This window comes from Vulpes lagopus, chromosome 7 (assembly GCF_018345385.1).
Source record: "Vulpes lagopus strain Blue_001 chromosome 7, ASM1834538v1, whole genome shotgun sequence".
NCBI classification, from domain to species: Eukaryota; Metazoa; Chordata; class Mammalia; order Carnivora; family Canidae; genus Vulpes; species Vulpes lagopus.
Window position 1 is genome coordinate 50,542,856 of NC_054830.1, and position 21,057 is coordinate 50,563,912.

At 47.3% G+C, this 21,057-nt stretch overlaps 1 protein-coding gene and 1 long non-coding RNA gene across 10 annotated transcripts in view; one reads left to right on the forward strand and one right to left on the reverse strand.

Moving 5' to 3' along the window:
- The window catches only part of ATP2B2 (ATPase plasma membrane Ca2+ transporting 2), a 378,806-nt gene extending 369,165 nt beyond the window's left edge, over positions 1-9,641 (reverse strand). For all 9 annotated transcript variants that reach the window (XM_041761348.1, XM_041761342.1, XM_041761344.1 and 6 more), the window contains exon 1: positions 9,500-9,641. The gene's annotated coding sequence lies outside the window, so the exon portion shown is untranslated. The remainder of the gene's footprint in view (positions 1-9,499) is intronic.
- LOC121494663 lies at positions 8,319-13,677 on the forward strand. Its single transcript, XR_005988841.1, has 3 exons — positions 8,319-9,116; positions 12,338-12,430; positions 13,573-13,677. It is a non-coding gene; the product is annotated as an uncharacterized LOC121494663 (long non-coding RNA).
- The last annotated feature ends 7,380 nt before the right edge of the window (positions 13,678-21,057 follow it).

Below are 21,057 nucleotides of genomic sequence, written 5' to 3' on the forward strand. Positions count from 1 at the left end.
ACTCTGTGGGCTGTCTCCCCAGTGGATATTCCCTCCTCCTTCCTAGCTGACAGAGCCCTGACTACCCCCTCAACTGACAGCTTCAGAGCTAAGTTCTGGCCCTTTTAAGCTTTTGGTTCCATTCCCTTGGCTGTGACTAGTTTAGGCATGGTCATGTGACCCAATTCCAGACTAGGAGACATAAGAGGAAATCAACATAAGAGGAAATCAGCAGGGAACTTCCGGGAAAGAATTCCTACGTGATAAAAGAAGCATGGAGATGCCCTCTGTCTCTTTTGTCTCCCAGGCACTGTGACATCTTCAGGGAATGCTCCAGACATGGGAGCTCTTCCTGGTAGATGATGAGAAAGACAGACCATAGGCTTCTTTGGCATGGATGAGCCCTCGAATTACCCATCTGCAGAGCTTTTGATTATGTGAGATAAGAAAGGGTCTTACTATTTGCCAGTTGAGTCAAGAAATCCAATTCATTGAAACCAAAAGCCAACTCCCTGGTTCAGCAGTTAATACACAATAGTTAATGTTCTGGGGTGGGGTGGGTGGGGCGCCCTGAGGAAAAGTTTCACAAAGAAGTCACATTTGACCAGTCTTCCTTTTCAAGAATGATAAAGAGTTGGCCAGTCAGACAAGTTGGCATCTGCAAAGTCTGGAAGCAGGAGCTAGCCCAGGATGTATGCAAAGGAAAGGTCTGGAGCCCACATACTATAAATGAAGACAACAGCTACTTTTGCCACATCCTCTCCAGGCCTCACTTTGCTCCTCTGTAAAATGGGACAGAGACCTTCCTCACAAAGTGATGGTGAGGCTTGAATGGGACTGTGCACATGAAAGTGCTTGTAATTGCTTGGCCCTACCTAAATCATAGCTGTCATCTGCATTTGACCTTTGCCTGGGGGATGGCTCATGGAAAGTTGTCCACTCCCTCTAAATTTCCAGCTTGGCTACAATCTCCCTTTCATCTCTTCCTTCGATCTTTTGCAGGCTACCCTTAAGTTAAAAATGTTTTCTCTATTTCTCCATATCACAATTCTCTTTTTTCATTCCAAACAGTTGCACCTAATTCAGGGACTCCATTTAGGAATTCATCCTCAGGAGATGCGTGGATGCAGGCCCAAGGGTCCACACACCAGAATATTCATCATAGTGTTGCCTATAATAGCAAAATTCTGGACACAGCCTGAGTGCCCATCAGGAAGAGATCCATTAAATAAATTAGGACAGAGCCACTTATAAAAGATGAAGGAGAGTTATATTTATTGATATTTAAGATGTCCATATTCTATTATTGAGTGAAAGATAGGTATAAAAAAACCCATCTATTTATTTATCAATCATGGGAAATGTCTGGAAAGACATTTGACAAAATGTTAGTGGAGACTAGCTCTTTTAAATGGAATTCTATTTATGTTTTTCTTTCTTTATGCTATTCAATATCACTTGCATTTTCTATAATCATTATGTAACATGTCTATAATCCATGGCTAAAAGCTATTTCTTTTTATTTTGAAAGGAAAAAATATAGAGAGAATTGAAACTAAGATCCACCTTCTTTGGGTATTATCACATAAAGTCATGTATGACAGGATTGGAGAGTTTCCACTAGTTCTGTTAACCTGGAACCCTCTCCGTGGCACCTTTGCTTGGACATTTTCTGGTGTGGTGAGCTTACTAAGGCTACTACTTAGCCTACTTATGCCAGGCTAAGCTCTAATCACTAGAGAGTTCTCTCATACTGAACAAGAATCTCAATCTTAGTCCTAATACTGCCTTCTGTGCCTCATAGAAGAGCTCAATGCTTCCCTCTCCTCCCATGCACTTGTCATACTCCACTCCAACCACTCATCAAGCGACATGATTTCCTGGGGGATGCCTCCTTCTAGGCAGAGCACGGGTAAAGACCTGGAGATATGCAAGAACATGGCACATTGCAAGGATGCTGTGAACTTATCAGGAAGAACAAGGGGTACATGGGGGGACAGATAAGGCCAAAGTGAAATTGGAAAGGCCCATAGATGCCATGTTAAAGAGATTGGTCATCACCTCATAGGGCATGGTTATCACCTGTTTTATATTTGTAACACCTTCAAACACTAAAAATTTGGCATCACATTTGAAGGAATTAAAAGACAAAAATCCTTCTAAGCAAATAGTGATTACTTCAACTCATTTCCTACCTGCATTAGTCAGAATAGGCCAAGTTATGCTCAGTAACAAATAAGCCCAAAGCACCAATGCTAAAAGCAAGGTCTTCTCACTGATACTATGATGCCCATTATGGGTTGGCTTGGGGCTCTATATCATTCTTGCTCAGAAATCGGGTTAAGGGAGGCTGCATCTCTATGCTGCCTCAATTGTCAAGAGAGGAAAAGGGGAAAGTGGCCAAGTATGCTGGTTATTATAGCTTCCACCCAGAAATGACACATCACTTCTCAAAATTCATTGGCCAAAGCAAGACACACAGCTATAGCTAATTATCATAACAGGCAAGGAAGTTTATGTGCCTAGAGAGTAAGGAGCTGGAAATATTTATCACCAATGACTAACAAAATAACTACATTAAAAAGAAGAGGGAGCAGAGAAAGATGGGGGGGGGATGAAGAGGGCAAAGGAGGGAGACATTTAGGATCCAGGTTCTTTGCTAAACATTCTACAAATCTTAATTCTTTTTTAAAATTTTTTTAAAAGATTTTATTTATTTATTCATGAGAGACACACAGAGAAAGGCAGTGACATAGGCAGAAGGAGAAGCAGGCTCCCTACAGGGAGTCTGATGCAGGACTCAATCCCAGGCACCTAGGGTCACAACCTGAGCCAAAAGCAGATGCCGAACACTGAGCTACTCGGGTGCTCTTACAAATCTTAATTCTTAAAACAATCCTATGCACTACTTTTATCTTCTTTCTTTTACTGCTAGGGGAACTGAGGCACAGAGAAATTAAGTCACTTGCTCAAAGTCACATAGCTAGTAAGAGGTCTGTCCAGAATTTGTTCCTAGGCACTCTTAATCATCATTACATTACTGAACAAACAGTCAACTGTGAACCTGTGCCAATAAAAACATTCAGTTATTTCAGAATTCAGTTGGTTGCCCTTTGCACGGATTTGCTGAGAACTTTCCTGGCCTCATGTTCTTATCTACTCCTGATGGCAACGTTTGGGAGATTCCATTCAACATGGCATCTCTGTCCAATCCCAGTTCATTGCACATTGTACCTCTTATATCCCACCTACATGTTGGACCCTCTTTATGCCTCCACCCCTCACAACCCACCCAGCACTACGTTATGACTACTCGATGTTCACCTCAACAGTTCATTTCTTCAAACAGCATCAGAAGCATATTTTTTAAGTTGCTCACATACTGACAGCCCACCTGTGAGTTTGGGTGGATTGTAATCACTGTTTGGGCAAAGTGCCCTCACCAGGCTTTTGTTGTTGCTGTCAAGTGGGGGTGGTGGTGGTAGTTGCGGTGCTGGTGACTAGTTGTGTTGTGTAAGAAATCCATTCATCCAAGACACACTTATTAACCATCTAATATGGGTCCAAGGAATGTAGTGCCAGTTGGGCAACAGACACTTTGGGCACTGGCCCTCTCCCCCTCATGCTATCCCCTACCAGGGCATAACAGGTCTCTGCTCTCCAACATCCTGGCCCCATGAAAGCAGAAAGGATCCATTAGCAACATCTTCATGCCAGCAGGTTTCCTGCTACCCAGCGGGCACCATGCAGTGAGGCCAGCTTGGAACTAGAAGCATGGGGGAGAGGCAGAACTAGAAACATGGGGGCTGAGTTTGAGATGTGGCTTCAGCAATGAGTAGCCACCTTATGGGGAAAGGAAGCTGATATTTATTGAGCCATATTATAGGTTTTCTGTGAATGAAGATGAAGAGACAGAGAGGTGAAAAGTGCTTTATAAATGACTAGACGATCATGGTAGTGATCGCTGCCATGAAGAAAGTGCCTACTGCATGCCAGACACTGTTCCAAGAACTTTGCTGATCTTAATTCTCATCATTTTTCACAAAAGTACTCATGAGGTAGGACTTTTAGTATCTTGTATTGCATATGACGAAATAGAGGTTGTTGAAGCCACTCACCCAAGATCGTACAGACGCAATGACAAAGTGATGGCACCAGGACTATGAGCTCAGCAGGCTGGCTCACATGGTAGATGCTCTTGTGTACACTTGGACTATTTTCTCTCTAAATGTGGACTGACCAGCTGTTGTTTTCTCTTTTTGATTCCTCAGTACTGGTGTGAACTTTGGGGGAAAGGGGAGGGCATTCTTGCCCAAAATCATGAGCGTTCACTCACTCCTTGGTTCATTGTTGCTATGCATTGAATTATGTCCTCCCAAGAGACATGTTGGGTCCTAACCCGCAGTACCTGCGATTGAGACCTTATTTAGAAATAGGGTCTCTGCAGATGTAATCAACTGTAGATGAGGTCATACTCAATTAGGGTGGGCCCTATTCCAAAATGACTGGTGTCCTTATAAGGGGAGAAATATTTGGAAATAGAGACAGACAGAGGGAAGGCAGCTGTGTAAAGACAGAAGCAGAGATTGGAATGATGTAGCTACAAGCTAAGGAACAACAAAGCTAGGAAGACATGAGGAAGGATTCTTCCCTACAATTTTAGATGTAGAGTGGCCCTGCTGATACCTTGATTTTGGACTACTAGCCTCCAGACCTGAGAGAGACTAAATGTCTGCTTGTTTTAAGCATCCTAGTTTATGGCGATTTGTTATAGCAATCCTAGGAAACTGATACAATCATGTATAGAGCATCTACTATGTTCCAGACATATCGGAAATAGGATATTAAAAGAGACAGGAGGGCAGCCTGAGTGGCTCAGTGGTTTAGCACTGCCTTCAGCCCAGGGCCTGATCCTGGAGACCCAGGATCAAGTCCCACATCAGGATTCCTGCATGGAGACTGCTTCTCCCTCTGCATGTGTCTCTGCCTCTCTCTCTCTCTCTCTCTCTCTCTCTCTCTCTGTGTGTGTGTGTGTGTGTGTCTCATGAATAAATAAATAAAATCTTAAAAAAAAAGAGACAGGAACTCAGTCTTTAATGTGTTCACAGTCTGGAGGATCTGGCTTATATAGAACTCTACTCTAGAGGAAAAAAACAATAACTAAGCAGTGGTCTGAGTAGCAGGGGACATGAATTCTAGGTCTAGTTCAGTCCCCTTAAAATGCTGTGTGATCTTGAAGAAGTCACTTTCCCTCTCTGAGCCTATCTTTTCACTTGTTCTATAAAATCAAGGAGTTGGCCCAGCTACTTCTCAAGGGATATCCTAGCTTTAAAGTTCTTCTATGACCTGCTAGGGTGAGGAAAGGCAGGAAGGAGCAGGAAAAGCATGGGCAGCCTCCCATACTCCTCCCCACCACCCTCTTTATGGAGCTCTGGCACTCTGGGGGACTATTTCTCTGCCCTCAGCATCCCAGGGCCAGCCACCAGACAACTAGGGAGAGCTCTATGCCCCAGAGCCAAGCCTAAACCTGTTTACCCTGCCTTGCCTATTCCATCCCATGGAAACCACAATAAAGTCTCCTCTCTATGTTTTCTTCTTGCCTTCCTTTGCCTGCTGACCAAACCTGGTGCTTCCCTTGTGGCGTGGTGTGGCCCCTCCTCTTGGGAACTGAAACAAGCTGTCTTTTCAATGGCTGTTTCTTCTGATAGGCCTCACTATACCTAAATCATAATAAACCTATACTTTAAAAAAAGGATGATATCATCTACCTCATGAAGTTTCAAGGTTAAATATGAAAAAACGGTCTCTCTCATACAGCATCAGGCATATGGCAGGGACTTTCAAAATGTTACTCTCCTTTCTCTCTCCCCATCCATATCTTTTCCCCTATGCCTTCTTACTCCCATCTCTCTCTCTCTCTCTCCCAGGTTTGGCTACATAATCTGTGGGACTTAGTGCAAAATAAAAATGTGGGGTTCCTTGTTCAAAAATTATTAAGAATTTCAATATAGTGACCACAGAGCATTAAATCAAGTGTGGGGCCCTTCTCAACACAGGACTCGGTGTGACTGCATAGGTCAGGCACCCATGAAACTGGTCTTGTACCTTACTCCCAACCTTCCATCAAGGTCCCTTCTGCTTCTCAAATCTCTTCAGCCTGATTTTCCAATCCAGAACCCCAATACTGACCCCCCATTTTTTGTTCTCTACTAATGGATTCAAATTTCTAGATACCATAAAGTTTTAATAATCCCACTTCATTGTGAAGGGAGGAAAAGAGGCCAGTATGAATTAATGAAAGTCTAAGAAATAAGACATTACTAAAGAAATACTGCTTTATTACTCTCCGGTTTATATGGTAACAGAGGCAACATGGAAAAGAAAGAAGAGTGGAGGAAATTGAAGCTTTTTGGATGTGGTTTAACAAATAGAAGAGATTTCACTTATACCTTGTAATAAGCATATTCTTTTTTTGCAAGCGATGCTACTAAAAACCGTCTCTTTTAAGTAGGTTAATATTTCTCTTGTTGACAATCACTTCACTTGCAGAAAACTTTTTAATGCTACAGATGCTGGCAAATTTCTTCTGCGGTGATTCTATATAACAAAATGATTTCCCTGACCTTGCAGGCAATCTATATAGTATAGATCGGGTTATAGAAAATTCTTGTCAAAGGGAAATCCAGTCTAGCAAATTCTCTCTGCTCCCTGCCTCCAGGATAGTCACATCTTCAGAGCAACCTTCTAAGATGCAGAGCTCATCACATGCCATATAGTACAACACTCCTGGACTTAGTCTTCACTGGCTGCCGCGGCATTTCAGACCTAACTATTGTCCAGCCACAATTGGATCCAGACCTATTTTGGGGTGTTACTCCCCAAACAGTGCACATACCCCACATCTCCAAGCACCAGCAACCTGGGCCCAGACTGCCCTCCCCCCAGTCCGCACAGTCTGCCAAAATTCTAACTCATGTTTCAAGGTCCAGCTCAAAGGTCCTCTCCTCTGGGAAGCTGCCTCTGATGTTTCCAGGCAAGAATCTGTGCCTCCATCTTCTGCCCCCACGGCACATCTATTACAGCACTGGGGCTCCTGCCTAACAGTTGTCTGTGCACCTCTTTTGGAGGGAGACAGTGTGCCCTTGGGCCCTGGGTCTGGTCTATCTCTGAGAAGGCAGGGCAGCCCAGCAGCTAAGCAGCAGGAGAGGTCCCAGGTCCCATGCTCACCAGCTGCATGCAGATGGTAACACCAGCTTCACAGCACTGTGAGGATTCAATCAGATGATAACCTGAAAGTGCTCAGCACAGAGCCTGGCAAAAAGCAAGCTCAAAAAAATATTAACAGTTCTCCCTGAACACCGGTATATAAACATGAGGTCACAGAATGGCCACACATCCCAGTTTGGCTGGACAGTCCTGATTTATGCCTGTGGTCCTGGAGTTATTATTAATAATGCCCTCTCCCCTTTTCAAAAGTGTTTCAGTTTAGAAGACAATTTATATGGCTACCTTTAACAGCTAGCAGCAGGTCTGTTTTATTTACCAGTGAGTCCCTGGCACACAGACAGTGCTTAGTACATATTAAATACTTAATAAAATTTATTAAGTGAAAGAATGTATCTCCCATGCCTAGCAAGTGCCTGGCGCACCTGGTAGGAGCTTCATAACTGCTAGATATAGCAGATTTGTCTGCATTCCCCAGCACCTCTTGACCCAAAGAAGGCAGGAATCAAGGTTTGGTGAGTGAATGAATGAATGAATGAATGAAAGTACTCCCTCCCATCTCCTCTTTTTGCACATTGGTGTGGTGGGGTGGGGGCGGGAGAGAATGACATCTTGCAGAGGTATGGAGAAGATTGGGTCAGATGGAGGAGATAAGGATGATAGTCTTCCCGTGAGACTGTGCAGGGAGCAGGGGTTGGGGGTGTCTCTTCCTGGGGCTGCAGCAGGTTCCCGTTTTCATTTCCCAACTAGAAACTAGGGATTGATTTCCCCTATGCAAGCAGCAGGAAACCACAACCTGGGTTAGCCTGACTGGTGGGTCTAGTGGGCTGTCGAGGGTGCTGAGACACTTGCCTCCACCAAACATTGCATATAAAGTACAGGTGCTCAGGGTTCCAGCAGGTGCTGCCTACCAGCAGCTGACAGAGCTGCAGAGGAGAAGTCACCTAAATATAAGTGCCAGAAGCAGAAAGAAGAGAATGGGAATTATTTCTGCTCTTCCAGGCTCAGAAAGGAAATTTCACATGTTGGTAGCCAAAAATATTTGGATACAGATCATGCACCAGACATGATGATAAGAACTTCAAGAACATTAACTCAGCCACCAGAACAGCCCTATGAAGTAGCTACTCCCATTTTACACATGGGAAGTGAGTCAAGAGTGGAGAAATGACTTACCAGAGGTCACACAGCCAGTAAGACACTGTCCCAGAGCTCAAATCCCCTTGAGGGCAGGGGTAGAAACCAAACAGGAGTCTTCGCCATCCCTCCTCAACCCAATATAAGAAAGCTCAGTTCTTATTCCTCCTGGTCTGGCTGTGTGACCTTGGGCCTGGCTCAACCTCTCTGAGCCTCGCTTCCCTTTTCCAAGACTAAGGTTCTAGGAGGTTAGGATATACTAGATTTCCAGGATGTCTCCTCCTCCTGAGACCACGGGGCTTCGGGGTGACCAGAGCCTGGGTGACTCCAGGTGTCCAAGAACATACTGATTTACCACGGGGGGGGCGGGGGGAACCTCCACTCATCCCCTGAAGGAGCCCCTGCAGCTGGGCTGAATAATCAGGCTGCGGATCTGAGAACCCAACTGAGTGTGGGGCTTCAGAGCTCCTGTGTCACCAGGTGGGGTACTGTAGGCGTCTGCTTGGAGAAGGGCTGTAGGGAAGGGTGAGGGAAGCCAGGAAAATGCGAGGAGAGAGCTGCAGAGAGCACCTGGTGGAGGGTCCTCCTGCACTTGGGCTCTTAGAAGCTTGGACAGAAAACGCCTTTGCGGAGGGTAGAAGCCCCCAGCCCGGGGTCAACGTCCATAGCTCTGGTCATTTCCCCAGCCTGCAGGAATCTGGGCCCGGAGAAAGGGGGCCCCCAATCCTGGGGGCGGGGGACGCCAAGCGGAGAAGTCAGAGCCAGCTGAGAAGGAGGTAATGGGGGGAGGTTCTAGCGCTCTGGACGCCCCCAGCTCCGGGGCTGTTCTGAGCCCGGAAAGTTTGCGCGCGGCAGGCGCGCGGGGCGCCCCCTCCCAGCGCCCGCAGGCGCCGGGTCCGCAGGCGCCCACCCCGGCCCGCCCCGCCCGCCCGCCGCCCGCCGCCCGCCGCCCGGTGCCCGCTCAAGGTCACTGCTGACACGGCGCCTGCCTCCGCGGAGCCAGGGGACCCGGGACGCGCCCCGGCTCACGCTCGGACTCCGGCCCGCCGGGGGCTCCTGGGGTCGAGCGCCGACGGGAAGGAAGCCGGCTGGGAGGGAGCTAGAGACCGAAGGAGGGGGAGGAGGCCCAGAGCCCCGGGCCCGGCCGCCCCTGCCTCACCTGCGCCGGCTCCGCGAGCGAGATGCTGCCGCTGCCGCCGCCGCTGCCGCCGCCGCCGCCACTGGTGCGCGCCCGGCCCGGCCCGGCCCCGCTGCGGCTGCGGCTCCTCTGCCGCGGCTGCCCCGCGCTCGCCTCGCCCCGCGGCCCCGCCGCCTCCCGCCCGCCTCCCTCCCTCCCTCCGCCGCCGCCTCTGCCACCGCTGCACTGCGCTCTGCCCGCCTCCCTCCCCTCCCCGCTCCCTCCTCCCCCGCGCGCTCCCCCCCGCGGCCCTCCCCAAACTCCGCACGGGAAGCGCCCCGCGGGACCCGGAGCGCGGAGCGCGGAGCCGTCCCGCCTGCACCCGCCTGCACCCGCCTGCACCCGCCTGCACCCGCCTGCACCCGCCTGCACGCGCGCGTGCGGGTCGGCCTTGGCCGGGGGAGGGGTCTGCAGCCTCTCCGGTGGGTGCTGCCTGCAGGTACCTCTACCTGCAGGCAGCCCCTTGCTCTGCCCATCCCCACCGTTAGCTGGGCCCTTGGAGGGACCCCTCCCACCCTTTCCCCGCGGGGTCTGGGTGTGCCAAGCCTCCCCTGCGCAACTGAAACCTGTGGTTGGGGTCACAGTTTGGGATGAATTGAGGTATGGATCAGGCATTTGGGGAGACCTAGCTTTCGGGGAGGGGGCTGGCTGGACTAATTCTAGGGAGGCTGGCTGGAGGGGACTCAGACATCCCCACCCACCCCTCCACTCCCCCCACCCCCTGCCCCAGAAAGGTCTCCCTTAGGGTAGGGGCACCTGTTGGGCCCTAGCCTCCAGCCTGTCTGGCCTAAGGCCTGGAGGAGACCAGGAAGAGGCCCTGCCTGAGGAGAGAGGCAAAAACCTCAGGCACACACAGAAAGCCTCCTCAGAGCAGGCTTCCCCTCCTTGGCTCAGGCCCCAGGTCGCTGAAAAGCCTAGCTCCACCAGGAAGCTTGGCCACCTGACTCCAGCGCCTTGGTCTGCTCCATGCCATCAATTAATCATGCCTGCTTGCTTATTTATTTATTGGCTTTATAAAAAGCCAAATGCACTGCTCACAGGAAGAGAGAAGATGGGCTCCCATGGGGGTAGGGGGCAGGGAGGGCCTGACTGTGGTGACTCCCCCTCCCCAGGCCTCGGTTTGGTGAATGAGGAGGTAAGGCTGGGAAGACCCTGGGCTCTGGATGTCTGCAGTACCTGCTTTCAGGGAATGGCTGGGACATTGCCATCATTCATAGAGCCAAAACTCACCATGGTCTGTGCCTGCAACCCTAGGATGGGCAGAGGATATTCAGTCTTGGGGGCTTAGACACAGAGGGAAGAGAGGGGAACTTGGAGGCCGGTGACCAGAAGGAAATCTGACAGGTGTAAGAGGAGGTATCTCCAGGCTCTTGGCTCAGAGCACTCCATTCTCACTGCTCTCACTTGGCTTGGCAGGCAGCGTCTGTATCTCCTGCCGCAGCCCTGTCCTGTCCCTAGAGTGCCTAGAGGGCATCTCCCCATAGATGTACCCCAAGCCATATCTCCTCCCATCTTCCCTGTCCCAGTTAGTGACACTGCTGTGCCTCCAGATGGTCAGCTCCACGCATCCCCATCACCAAGTCCTCACCTTGGGTCCTCTGCAGTCTCCCTGTAAATTGCTCTCTGGCCTCTGTTGAAGGGTCCTCCTTCAAGCCCCTAGCACCTCTCTTCTGGATTCTCACAGCTGGCATCCTCTCTACCTCCATCCTGCTGCCTCACTAGCCTTCATGGAACCTGACATGGATCATGTCTGCTCCTGTTCTAGAACCTTTCAGAGCTCCCCAGTGCCCTCAGAAGTCCCATAGCCTCAGCCTACCATTTAAGGCCTTTTATGCTCTGTCCTTTTCCCACCTTAGTTCACAATGTCCCTCCTTGACACACACTTAACACTATACCATGTCTATGTCTCTCTTCTGTTTTCTTCCATGAAAATGCCTTTTGCCTTTCTTAGTCTCTGCCCTGTTATGATGTCAAAGCTTGGCATTAGTTGCCATCTCTTTTATGAAACCTTCAGAAACCACCAGACAACTTGAAAAGTCAAAAGGAAAGGGTGTGAAAAGCCATAAAACGTGAGGCAACTCAGTGCAAAAGTGAGTGACACCACTAAAGTCCTAGTGGCAAAACTCATCAGCTGTGTGACCTTGGGCTTGTCCTCAACCTCTCTGAGCTTGTTGGTCCATCTGCTAAAAGAGTTATGAATTCCACACTCCTTCAGTTTCAGCACTCAACAAATGGTAGCTACAGTTATTCTTGAGCACCTATTGTGTGCCTAGGCTCTGGGATTTCCAAGGATGATCCGGTAGGGATTAGAAGGACAGAGAGGATTGTAGACTCAAATGCCTATAAGGACCAGGCAATACTGATTGAGGTGTGCTGGTTCTGAGGTATGGCTCTCTCTTCTGGAATTTACCAATAAGAAAAAGGAACAATGTACCTGAAGTGACAAATTGCTAACAATGGCTCTGTTTGGGGAAATGGTAAGAAGTGGTGCAGACTGTGGCATCTGCCTATTTACATGGGCAAAGCACTGCTCAGCTCCACTTGACTCTGGCCAAGGAGGGATATGATACCCAGATTGCCAGTATTCTGTTTTTTCAAGAGAAGCTGGACATCTGGATTTTTATGTGAACACTCTTGATCTTTAAATGTCAGCAACTAATTTTTAAAAATTTAAAACTCTGAAAGGACTGAATACAATATAGTTGTGATAGGTTTTTGGCCAGAGGGCTGGCAGTTTATGACCTCTGGGTTAACAGGAAGTAGATCAATGTTATCTATTTACACACAGACACACACTCCCCCCTCTCTTCTCTCTGGCAGAAATGTGCTCATGTCCACCTCAGCGGTACAAAGGGTCACAGCAACGGAGTGGAAGGTGCACCTCCCTGCCACAGACATGATGGGAGGGGTCAGGTAAGGCACAGGGATTAGAACCAGAGGGGAGAACCTGGCTCTGCCCCTCCAGCCCGTGGGACAGGCCATCTGTCCTTCCTGAGTCTCAGTCTTCTAGGGTGGGGACAGGGTGGGGAATTACTCAGATGTGGTAAAGGTTGTGTGAGGTGATGAGCATCTGAGAAGTGAGGACACGGGAGGTTCCAGTGACAACGCAGAAGAGCATCTGCTAGCGAGAGAGTTTCAACAATCTGGACACCCAGGAGAAGTCCCACTCCACTAAAAATAGGGCCCTGACAGACTCTTAAAACTCGAAGACTTCTTGAGAGATGGAACTGGCAGCAAATAAAGAGAGAAATGGCTGCTTCCCTCTGCCGGACGAGGAAGGAGAGATGGGGAGGTGACTGGCACTTAGCAAGCCAGTGAGCACGGCATCTGTGAGCTCCTAACAGGAACAGAAAGAAGCACTGGTACTCTTTGGTCTGTCAGGGAGGCAGGGGCCAGGAATGGCCAAGAGCAAAACTGGGAATGACCCTGTGATCCCAGGGCCCCGTGACAGTCCATCAAAAGGGTTTGATGGGGATGGGATTAAAGCTGACTTTATCATCCAATTCCCCACAGCGACCGTGTCTTACTATTTTAGTCACGAAGTTATGAAATGCATAACGATAATCCTACTAAGCAAAAAAGAGACATCTAAATAAATCGATGAGGGAGATGTTCAGCAGATGGAAGCCACCTTTATTTTTTTTTATTTGTTTTTATTGAAGTTCGACTTGCCAACATATAGTTTAACACCCAGTGCTCATCCCATCAAGTGCCCTTCTCAGTGCTTGTCACCCAGTTACCCCATCCCCCCACCCACCTCCCCTTCCACACCCTTTGTTTGTTTCCCAGAGTTAGGAGTCTCTCATGGTTTGTCTCTCTATTTTTTCCCCACTCCGTTCCGCTCCTTTCCCTTATAGTCCTTTTCACTATTTCTTATATTCCCTGTATGAGTGAAACCATATGATGATTGTCCTTCTCCGATGGACTTACTTCACTCAGCGTAATACCCTCCAGTTCCTCCACATTGAAAAATGGTGGGTATTCGACTCTTCTGATGGCTGAGTAATATTCCATTGTATATATAGACCATATCTTCTTTATCCACTCATCTTTAGATGGCTCCTTCAACAGTTTGGCTATTGTGGATGTTGCTGCTATGCACATTAGGAAGCCACCTTTAAAAACATTCCCGGAGGGCAGCTCAGTGGCTCAGCAGTTTAGCGCCGCCTGCAGCCCAGGATGTGATCCTGGAGACCTGGGATTGAATCCCAAGTCAGGCTCCCTGCATGGAGCCTGCTTCTGTCTCTGCCTCTCTCTCTCTCTCTCTCTCTCTCTCTCTCTCTCTCTCTTTCTCTCTCTGTCTCTCATGAATAAATAAATAAAATCTTTAAAAAAATAATAAAACATTCCCGGAGCTAGATTTTTACTCACGTACCTGGAAAACTTGTTACCAGAATCTGTTAAGAGATTCCTTGGGGCTGACTCAAGACTCCAGAGTCAGAATCTCCAAGGAGAGGAGGCTGGAAATATGTATTTGATATCCCACCCCATCCTATGATCTAGAAATTTGGGCTGATCCTAAACTAAGCAAACATTTATTGAGCAGAGGACAGAAAGAAATCAGAGCAGGTCCCTCGCATTAAATAAGGACTCTAAATGTAGCCTGGAAAACCCAACTCCCCATCTACAAGGCAGGACAACACACCTGAGGTATGAAGTGCAGTCGGGGAAGATCTAATAGGGATTTCCTCTGGGGGATGTGGGGCAGAGAGGCGACATTCTACCCTATATATTTCAGGCTCGGTTAGAATCTTTTACAATAATAATGCTCCCATGTCTTACTTGTGCTGTTTTAAAACTTAAATAAAAAGGAAAAACCACCAAGAGCCAAGGCAGCCTGGGGGAGGCATAGTGAATTCTCCATGAAGCAAGTGAACAAGACTTCAGCAGTGGTATTTGAGCTGGGGGCTGAAGCAAGAGTGAAAATGGCAGAAATAATAGCCAGACTCGATTAAGTAACTGGTTACTATTTTTGCATTTGGGGTACACTGATTTCACATTCCCAACAGTTCTATAAGGCAGGTGTTTGTTAGCAGATGCTACTGAAGCTCACCCTGCTCTCTCCCTGGCAGGTGCACCCAGCCCCTAGCCCTGTGGGTGTTGGCTTCCCAGGCCTGCACCTTTCTATGGAAGACATCATCCTTGCTGGATGGGAACCACTAGATGGCAATAACCCTTATGGTGCAATTTACCCTTCATGGCTCCCCTAGGGGGATCAGGCTAAAGATGGACTTCTCCCCAGCTCCTTCACCTCCTTCTCCTGCCTCTCTTCTTCCCCTACCTGTTTCCCCTGAGAGTACTCCCTTAATAAATTCAATGCATACGAATGCACATCTCAGACACTGTTCCTGGAGAGGCAGACCTCAGATCATTTTCTTATCCTCATTTTGCAATGGAGGTGGGGAAGGCCCAGGTCAGCTAAGACACTGACCTGGAGGGAGGAAGAGCCAGGGAGTCCGACTCTTCTCTATGCCCAGAGGATTTCTAGAATACGATAAGGGAGTAGGAGCAAGAGTGTGAGAGAGACGCAGGAAAGAAGGTGACCGGGATCCCTGGGTGGCGCAGCGGTTTGGCGCCTGCCTTTGGCCCAGGGCGCGATCCTGGAGACTCGGGATCGAATCCCACGTCAGGCTCCCGGTGCATGGAGCCTGCTTCTCCCTCTGCCTGTGTCTCTGCCTCTCTCTCTCTCTCACTGTGTGCCTATCATAAATGAATAAAATTAAATTAAAAAAAAAAAAGGAAAGAAGGTGACCATGCAGCCCTAGAAGGTCTTGGGTTCCATGCTGAGGGGTCATCCTTTCATGTATTTGCTACATGTCCACATACATGATCCAGGCTTTTGCCTGGTGCACGAGATTCAAAGATGAATGTGTACAAATCCTTTTCCTTCAGAAGGGCTGGCAGGGTGGAAAGGGGGTCAGGAAAGGGGACAGGCCCACATAAACTCAGGTTTGCACCAAACCCAAATGCTCCAGAAAGAAAAACTGGGTGATTTTAGCTGGGCTCTGTAATAAGAAAAGGTAGACACAGAGCCCCTCTTTGAGACAGAGGAGCAACAGAAATAAGGGAAATGTGTTGAACTCTACTTTTCCATGAAAGCAAATGATGCTTGAGCTGAACATTAGACTAGCCTAACGAGAGGGACAAGACTTATTCCTCTGTGGGACCGTCTTTATCAAGATGAAATTGAACAGAGATCAAAGCCTTGTCAGATGTGGATCTGAAAAATGTGACCCCTCAAGTTCATGGGGGATCTCTGTCTGACTTGGAAGGCAAGGGAGTCCTTTGGGATTAAAAGTGACAACGGGTTTAATATATGCCAGAAGAGACTGCCTGGAAAGCTAATACAGTGGGAGGCCAGAAGCCCTGTCTCCTCTAGAACTGCAGAGAATGTTGGTAAGGAGCAGAGAGTTTTCAGGTTCAAGTATGGACTGTGATAAAGCAGAGGGAGTTCTGCAGGAATCAGAGAGTAGAATAGGGCCACCCAAGGATCAGGTGACAGCCCCCATGCAGACTCTTCCCTGTAGAGCTGTACTGAGTCCCTTTGTTGGGTGGGAAAGTATACCGAGTATTCCCTGAGACCTCCTCCAGCCTGGATGAAGGACAGGAGCTAAACTTGACCCCAAAGGATAGTTAAGGCTCACAAGAAGTGAGAAGAAGAACATGTGGGGGAGGAGAGCTGCTGAGCCCGGGGGAGGGAGGAGGAAAGGCTTTTCTCCCAGAAATATGTGGTCTTTAAATGTCATCCTTGGAGAAAATACAGCAACCTTTTGATGGTGAGACTCTGAATGGCATCCAAAAGAGGTGCTGGTAGTGCCCCGCTATATTCCCTTAGCAACCACATGCAACTCTTTGGCTGAGAACTTCTGTCTGACTCGGGGAGCTTCAGCCCCCATGTGGGGCAAGCCAGGCCCACTGGACATTTATAATCCCTGAGAGAAGCCCTCCACAAGTAACTGGTCAGAGTAGGTGTGAGAGTTCTCCAGCCCCGTCACCACTCAAGCAGGATAACTCTGAGCCTCCTGGTCTGGACCAGCACCCAGACAACCTAATGCAAGTCAGCTCCTGTTGCCACAGTGGTGAGCTGCCTGGTGATACACCTGCATTGGCCACCTTCCCTTCCCTTCATTGATTCACTCCCATCTCACCTACTGTCCTTACTTGGAATCACCTCCCACATGAACTACTTGGGCTTGAATCCTGGTCTCAGTGTCTGTTTGGGGGAACCAAGCCTGGAGAGCTTCCCAGTTAAACTTATGGGCTGTGAAGTCTATCTAGGAGCTCAGGTTCAAGGCCTGGCTATGTGGCCTTTATCTGGGCTAGGTGCTTAATTTCTTCAAGTCTCCATCTCCTCATGTTTAAAATGAGGTGGGGACAATAACTCTATCTCCCTCCCTCATACATTTCTTGTGATCATTCAGTCATTCCACAAATACTCATTGGGCACCAACTATGTACCAGGCACTGAACTAGGCTCTATGGACATAGAAATAGATAAAACTAAATTTCTAAGCTAGTGCAGTTTACATGAATGAGGAACTAGGATACTAAATAAACACATAATATCAGGCAGTGATAAGAAGCCAAGGGAAGAAAGCTGGATAGAGGACACTTGAGGTTATTTTAAATGTTAGTGAATTAAACAAGATAATTCACAAAAGTGTTGAGCATATTGTGTGGCATACATTAAACATTCAATAAACGTTTGCCAGTAAAATCTTCACCATTGTGCTCATCATCATCTCTTACCACCCACTGCTGCTATTTGCTCATTGACTCACTTAAGAAATATTTATGGGTCTCTTCTCAATGCCAGACCCTATACTAGGTTATAGGGATGTTTTAATGGGCAAAACAAACATTATCTTGACTTTCATAGACTCATAGTTTAGTACAGGAGAATAATACTCAGTAATACACAAATTGTTGTATATTCTGAAATAAGTACTCATAAGGGAAAATCAAACATACACAGCACTATGAGAGAAGGGACATGAGAAGGTCTATATGGTCACAAAGGCTTGAGCTGATGAAAGAATGCTCGGGCTAAAGGCTAAAGTAGAGTTAATAATATGTAGTGGTGAGAATAGGGAGGTAGAAAAAGCATGTGCAAAGGTCCTGGGGTAAGTAAGGAAGACAAAAGGGAGAATCAGAAAGGCAGTAAGCAGGAGCAGAGAGAACAAGGAGGATTGTGGGCAGAGGCCAGAACATTCCATGCTATTCTTTTTTTTTTTTTTAAGATTTTTAATTTATGGGATCCCTGGGTGGCGCAGCGGTTTGGTGCCTGCCTTTGGCCCAAGGCGCGATCCTGGAGACCCGGGATCGAATCCCACGTCGGGCTCCCGGTGCATGGAGCCTGCTTCTCCCTCTGCCTGTGTCTCTGCCTCTCTCTCTCTCTCTCTCTCTCTCTCTCTCTCTCTCTGTGTGACTATCATAAATAAAATTAAAAAAAAAAGATTTTTAATTTATTTATTCATGAGAGAGACAGAGAAAGAGAGGCAGAGACACAGGCAGAGGGAGAAGCAGGCTCCATGCAGGGAGCCCAACGTGGGACTTGATCCCAGGTCTCCAGGATCACACCTTGGGCTGAAGGCAGGTGCTAAACTGCTGAGCCACCACGGCTGCCCCCATTCCATGTTATTCTACCATTTTATTGAGTGCTAAGCAATGTAGTCTCTATTTTAAGCACTTTATACATTTTATCTCATTAATGATGAGCAACTCTTTGAAGTGAGTGCCTTTATTCTAAATTTTACACCCAAAGAACTTGAGGCTCAGAGAGGCAAGATAGCTTGCCAAAGTTACTCAGTCAATGGTGAAGCTGAGATTTGAACCCAGATCTCTCTGACTTCAGGGCCAAACTAGAATAACAATCTCTATCTTTATCTTAAAAGCAACAGGGAACAATAATTTAAGATGTTGTCAGTTGGGGAAACTGAGTTTCAAAAGGTATGCAGGACCCCTCTGCTATTTCTTGCAATTGTATACAAATCTACGTTATTTCAAAATAAAAAATTAAGTAATTAGAAAAGCAAGAGATATAGGTAAATAGTTATTTAGTATACTTACGGAGTTATTAAGCAAAATGCCTGATGAGAATGGCACTGTGATAAGATCCCATAGGCTTCTCCCTATGTACTAGAAGGGGAAGCAGTGAGGAGGCACTGCAGTAATCCAGAGGAGAGATGACACTGGCTGCGGTCCCGCCTGCAGCAGTGGAAGTAATGGGAAATACAGGGAATTAAGAGATGTTTAGGAGGTTTGTTGTGACTGGCCATGGAGCTAGTTTGGTTGGGCATGAGGTAGAGAGAAGACAGCAAGGTTGGTGGAAGGCCAGAGAACCAGGCTCCGGGCCCCAATTCTCAGCCCTGAGTCTGGCTTCCCTAGGATCTATAGTGTTGTCACTTCTCTGTATTGTCACAGGTACAATGAGGGGATGAGGCAGTCCAGACAGGTTCAAAGTCCCACCCAAGTTTGAGAAAGTGCTACATAATGCTGACCTTTGCACCAGAAGAGAGCACTAGGGCCCAGAAAGACCACCCAGTACACACCCCACCGCATTATGCCATGCTGTTGTTTTTCCCTATGTCCATCCAGGTGCCCTACTAGAAATGCAGTTCTCTAAGGACAGATGGTAGCCATCTCAGTGCCCCCTGGCACCTGGCACAGGGTCTGGTATAAAGGACTGGTTGCAGAAATGTTTGCCAAATGCTGGGCAGCCCTTAAAGTGGTCTGATATTTAAAAAGAACTGATAGACATGAACTTGCCCAGACTTGCAAAAATATCACTGGGGTCAGTAGGAAAGATTGTGTTTTATTCCCCCCCAGGACAGAATTTTCAGTGCAGAGTGATATCAAAAGGAAGGCAAAGTGCCCTTCTTGTCCTATTGACAGAAGAAAGAATAATGGGACTCCAACTCCACTTTCCACAAAGAGAGGGAACCTCCCACTAGACGCGGGGGAGCTGGGCTTCAAGTCCAAAAGAGGAGAGGGTAGGCCAGTCCCTGGGGCCTCTTGAGTGTCCAGGGTTTGAAGAGGAGCACCCAGTGCTGAAAAGACACCAAGTTCACTGCAGAGCCACCAGTCCAGTCCTGAGACATCTGGGAAGACTCTCAAAGAAATGCCAGAAGGCTGGGGGCAGGGAAGTTGTGTCTCGGTTTTCAATCAAGGCAAAATGTGATGTGTGAGAAACCATAGTCCTCTGTACTTGAAGGAGGGAAGAATGTGGGTATTAGTGGCTTGGCCCTTGCCAGGCCCCAACCTAGGCACAGTCATAGAGGATAGAGTCCTGTTCTTTAAGAGCTTGCAGTCTGCTGGGGGTCAGAGGCATAGGGTGCTTTGAGAACAAAGCATAGGGTGCAATAAGGAAGGTCCTGTTTGTTTAAAGATATCTTGGAAAGCATCATGGAGCAGGTGGATTTAAATTGGATTTATACTATAAAATTTCAATTGTTGAACCAATGTGGTACTGGCACATAAAAAGATGGGTATACCAATGAAACAGAGTAGAAAGACCAGAACTGGCTCAAATGCATACAGGAAGTTGGTATACAATAAAGTAACATGTTGAATCAGTGGGGGTATAAATGAATTTATTACTAAATGGTGTTAAGATAAATGGGTAGTCATTTAGGACAAGATGTGGTTGAGTCCATATACCATACCCTACACCAAATGGATCAAAATTATAATTTATTTATTTTATTTTTATTTTTTGAAGATTTTATTTATTTTTTATTTGAGAGAGAGTGAAAGAGAGAGCATGAACAGGGGCCGGGAGGTTGGAGGGGAGAAGCAGGGAGCCTGACACAGGGCTCAGTACAAGGACTCTGGGATCATGACCTGAGCCGAAGGCAAATGCTCAACCAACTGAGCCACCCAGATGCCCCCCAAATTATAATTTATTTTATTTTTTTTAAAGATTTATTTATTTATTCATTCAGAGAGAGCGAGAGAGAGGCAGAGACACAGGCAGAGGGAGAAGCAGGCTCCACGCAGGAAGCCTGATACGGGACTCGATCCCGGGTCTCCAGGATCACACCCTGGGGCTGCAGGCGGCGCTAAACCGCTGCGCCACCGGGGCTGCCCCAAATTATAATTTAATAGCAAAAATACAAGCTCATAAAGTATCAAAATAAGGCAAATTCCTTTAAAACCCTGGAGTAAGTAAGGTCTTTCTATCATTCAAAATCTAAAAGCCAGGAAAAATAAGATTGGTGAACTTAATAAAATAAGAAATCTTGTAAATTTCTATGTGAGGAAAAAAACACATAAGCAAAGTCACAAAAGGCAAACAACAAATTGGGAGAAAGGAATATCTTACATCACAGGCAAGGGTTAATTGTTGCAATGTATTAAGAGTTTCTATAAATCGAGATGGAAAAGGCCAGCAACATAATAAAAATGGCATGAAGAAACAGTTTGCCCCAAAATAAACTCCAAAGGCTCTTAAATATATGAAAGCTGCTTAATCTAACTCATTAGAGAAATGTAATTTAAAATTGTACTGACGAACCATTCAGAAGTCTGTTGGTGAAGAC